The following is a 4952-nucleotide window of genomic DNA, read 5'->3' on the forward strand; positions in this document are numbered from 1 at the left end:
CAATTTTAGTCCGTGAGGCAGACACCCTGTCTACTTTTAAGGCTAGGCTTAAAACTTTCCTTTTGATAAAGCTTATAGTTAGGGTGGCTCAGGTTATCCTGAGCTATCTCTATAGTTATGCTGCTATAGGCTTAGACTGCTGGAGGACATAGGGACCCCTATTTCATCATTGTGCTTAATTCTATCTCTATTCTCACACTGTAGAATCTGTTAATTTAATCTCTAACATTCTGCTCTCTCAGCTGTGCTGCTGCCATCAGCACCTTTGTTTATATATGTTGGAGCTTGGCCTGTTTTTCAGTGTAGTCCTGTTTCTCTAACTGTGACTAAATGGATGTACTCCTTTCATCCTCTGACGTGGGAGCTGGCTCAGAGCTCGTCTGCCTGGCTGTGAGTTTCCTGGACGGGGCCGCCTGTGGAGCTGGTTGACAAGTTCCTTTTGTATTTCTGCTTCTTCTTCTATCTCTGCTTCTGTCTCCTTGAACCCCAGTCGGCCTCAGCAGATGGCCGCTCACACTGAGCCTGGTTCTGCTGGAGGTTCCTTCCTGTTAAAAGGGAGTTTTTCCTCTCCACTGTCGCTACAAGCATGCTTAGTGTGAGGGATTACCTTCAAGTCAATGAGTTGATGCAATCAACTGTTGATGATGTGTTGTGAATTGGTGCTATAGAAATAAACTGAATTGAACTGTATGGCAACACCTGTGCCAATACTCATCCCTAATTGTAGGGAACTAGATATAAGCAGATAAGCAGTGGATAATTCAGTGAAAAGGTGGCTACAGGAGATTTTTTTTTTCTTTTCGGGTAAAATAAAGTTTTTAAATAAGTGTTATGATTCTATTTATTTATATATCCTAGATAGGATAGAGAGAGTAGCATATGGGGAAAAAAAACTAAAACTTACAGAAAATACAAACACAGATAATTCAATCTAAGCAATAAACTAATAAATGTGATTCCAAAGGGTTTAAACAGGATTATAAACAGATTGCAGCCTCAGTGAAATGCAGGTAGACCTGTCAGCAGTACGCAGGATCAACCTACCTTTGCTGCTCTCTGCCCGCTTTGTCCCGCCCCACCAATATGACATTCTACAAAAGAACAAAATCAAATACACTCACTCACATCTACGTATCATTACAAAAAATTAATACAGATATTACAGATGGTCATAATTCTTTATTTCTTAAGGCAAGGCGAAATATTTTACATCTGTGAGTCCAGTTTGCTGAAGATGTCAATCAAACGTCGAGCGTCATGTTAGGTGACGCTGCACAGCATTTCCACGTCAGTGTGTTTACCAAAACCGGCCTGACAGCTACAGGAAGTACTCCCATTTGCTCATCTTTGGACTCTTTTTGAAGGGATCTGTTGGTGATGCACTGATGGGAGAGAACCGGCTGTCCCACAGTGGAATGTCTGAACATCGTGGCTGCTCTGTTTCTGCCTGGGAACTGAACTTTGGACTCTTAGCTTCCCCTCTTATCCTGCTAGCCGCTTTAGCTTGCTGAGGAAGGCAGCATTAGCTCCAGAAAGACTCATTCCGTGTTTGAATCCAGCTCCTCACCGAAGGTAACTCCGCTTTATCTCCTGCTGTTACACAGAACAAGTGTGTGTCTGTCCTACTCACTGAAATAACAGAGACGTTATAAAGGCAGCAGGTCAGGGAGGCATTGCTAGCACAAGCTAATGCTACATGCTAGCTGCCACATCAACTCTTAATTATTTGTCAGCTGGTGAGCTCAGATCCTCTTTGATTATTGTTTAAAGGCCTTTAGCATTGTGCCTTGTTAATAGATAATAAAAAAGCCAAAAATAAACAGTGAAAATGGACCTAGCTGTCATTTTTTTCTTATCATATATTTATTTTTTTTAATTTTTCAAGTAAAAATGTCTTAATTTATTGTTCTGCCATTTGTGAGTTGTTGTGTTACTCAGCCTCGTCAGGGGATTGCTGCTCTTTCTTTTTTTATTGATATTTGTTTGAATGGCAGTGATCATCCTCACACATTGGTCTGCCATCAGGGGTAGATTTAGGAAATTTGGGGCCCTGGGCAAGACAGGCAGGGGGCCCTCTGAATTGAAAAGACAACACATAAAGCCGGGCATACACTGTGCAATGTTTTCAATCGTTGCACGCAGCTACAGCTCACACTATACGACATAGACTGCGGGGTTTAAAAGTTCCCAGCTCACGATGTTTGTTCTCACCCGATGCTCTGATGTGATCTACCTGCTCACACTGTACGTCTAAAAAAAAAACACGTGGGACTCAGCTCCGCAGTGAGATGGCGCTACTCGGACTCGTCTATCCAGAAGCCAAACCAGTAGAAGAGGAAGCTCACTAGAGTGAAACACGCTGCCTTGGCAATTTGTGCAATTTTGTGCAAAAGCCCTAAAAAGAAAAGGCAACAACCTACTAGGACAAAGACATGGCTGAGCAAACATGGCTACTACAGTCTGTCCATTTTACAGAAAGAACTCAATTTCACTCATTGAACCCCCGCCATGCTTCTGTGTTTTCGTCCGAGAGGAAGAAGAAGAAGAAGAATCCTTGTTTGCCCACTGAGCGATGTGCCCACAACAACCTTACGACGGCCGACTGAATTCAAACATTTTTGATTTTGTCTCGACCTTATGATTCCTGATCGGGAGGTGGTCGTTAGAGGCTGATCGCCCCTCATTACCCCCTGTACACTACTCAGCACCATCAGGCTGAAAGTCAGCCCAAAACGTGCAGAACGTTGTACAGCATATTCCCGGCTTTAACAGACCCATTATACAGATAGAGAAATGTTAATAGAATAGACATCCATTATCTGTTCTAGGTTGTGTCCCTCTCTTCTTGTCCCTTTTCTTCTTGTTTTCCTCTCTATGTTTTGTACTCAGCTGACTTTTCATGCTGTCTCTAAAGGAATGAAAGATTTTTTCCAAGCACTAAGCTCACTTAGCTGATTGCTCCTTCCTGTGTTTCCAAAAAGGCCAAAGTAAATAACCCAGTCCTTCTTTTCACTGTAGACAAGCCATGATCTGCTTCTCTGTTCTCCATTTTTCATTTGGATGAAATAATCGCTTCATGAATCATGACAGCAGACAAGATAGAGGAGAGCAGGAGGCAGGGTTACCAATCTACTCGCTCTGGAGAGCAGAGTTCACTGCTTTTACATTTTGAATTGAAAAAAATTCCCTAGATGGGAAGCAAAACTTTTTAAAATCTTGGAAACAATCCAGGGGATTGTTTTTTTTAACTTTTTTGTAAGGACTGTGACCTGGATGACTGGGAAACTTGACCAGCATACATGTCCTATTATTTAGGAATGTTCAAAGTTCTCTAAATGTTATAAACTTTAAGATATTCACATCCAGTTTTTCAAACGTGGCTTCTTGGCCACGATTTTGCAAAATTTCAAGACTGTCAAAGCTTTTATCTATAATCTACATAAGTTGATGTAACTTTCATACAGCCAGGCTATATGTGTGTAGTGAAATACTTAAAACCAAGACTCCATTTCATGTTAAGAACATAGTTAGGCTTAGTTCTACCACCTGTGGGTATCTCTAATTTTGAAGGGCATTGTGACGGCCCTCTTAGCTCAGAGGCCCAAACTTCCCTCTCCATCCTCTGGTTCCTCTGAGGTGTTCCTAACATGGTTCCTCCGGTGTGTCCCGCCTTGATCAACTTCCAAAAGGAGCCGTCTGGGGGGGGGGATTATAGGTAGGAAAGTAGAGCGACCTGCAAATCCAGAGCTTCACCCTTTGGCTCATCTCTGTTTGCTGTTCTTTGATTTTCTGGACATGACGGCTCTTTTCGTCGAAGTCGTTACCGCAGCGACTGAAACACCTCTAAAAGCAGGCCTACAGCAACAGTCTGCAGCAGATGCAGTAGCTCCAGAGGGCAATACTGTAGGCCGTTATTGGCTCTTAGCTGGGGCTACATGCTGCTACATGCTATCATGTCTTGTTACAGTATACAGGCACTAAGATTGTGATGAAAATAGTTTTTTTTTTCTCTGTTTGTTTGTTTTAGAAATTGAAACTGGCCTAAAATATACAGATATAGTAACATTTTCTGCATTTCTCATCATTTTGAAGGTTATAGCCCCAAAAAAGCGATTAATGCAGATGATCAGATAAAAACAGGACATTTCAATGGTTAGGCTAAAGAGGTGATTAGCATGAAAGGCATCCGTGCTGCATGGCAGGGATGGATGAGGCGGGGAACATGGCTGTGCAGCTTGTTTTAATGAAAGCAGAGCATCTGCTGTTTGGGTCGGGTGTCCTGTCCGTTCTTCATGGGACCCATTGGATTCGCTACGGGCTTCAGGTCTGAACTGTTTGCTGAGGGACACCATGATTATGGAAGCAGCTGTGGAGATAAGATGTCAAGTCCTACAATAAAATCAGGATGTCTGTAATGCCTGAGGGGCTGGATTATGTCATAGATACAATGGTTTGTAATCGATCAAACCAGGAATAACTAATTAAAAATCAGCATGGTCCAAATAAAGAAAATCATCAACCAGTAAAGGTCCGAAGACATTAAACAGAATTTAACACTAAAATTAAGATGAGCTTTTTATGTGTCCATGTTATACGTTGACTATTTAAACAAAGAAATATAAAATAACTTTTTTTCCATTTTAACATCTAAGGTGTTTTTTGAAGTAGAGAACAACAATCGTTCAGTTTGGTATATAGACAATATCCTCATTCACATATTTTATAAAACACCCGAACTCACTGTTATTTTCTTTCTTTTTTCTGTCTTAATGTTGGCAGTGGGCTTTCTGCTGCCCTGCAAGGCTTTAAACCTGGTTTGAATGGAGACTAAGCCATTCTAAAGCACATCAAGGAGCTCATTTTAAGCCTGGATCCATATATATTTCTGATTCTGTTCATGGTGGAGAATCCTGCTTCACAGCAGCAGGTTGAGCCAAACATCCTCTAAATGT

General features: G+C 41.6%; 1 long non-coding RNA gene across 1 annotated transcript in view; it reads left to right on the forward strand.

Moving 5' to 3' along the window:
• Window positions 1-1287: 1287 nt before the first annotated feature.
• Window positions 1288-4952, forward strand: part of LOC107098976 — a 6520-nt gene continuing 2855 nt past the window's right edge. Inside the window, exon 1 of the long non-coding RNA XR_001481919.1 lies at window positions 1288-1572. This is a non-coding gene — a long non-coding RNA (uncharacterized LOC107098976). The remainder of the gene's footprint in view (window positions 1573-4952) is intronic.

Source organism: Cyprinodon variegatus, unplaced genomic scaffold, assembly GCF_000732505.1.
Source record: "Cyprinodon variegatus isolate N-32 unplaced genomic scaffold, C_variegatus-1.0 Scaffold828, whole genome shotgun sequence".
Taxonomy (NCBI): Eukaryota; Metazoa; Chordata; class Actinopteri; order Cyprinodontiformes; family Cyprinodontidae; genus Cyprinodon; species Cyprinodon variegatus.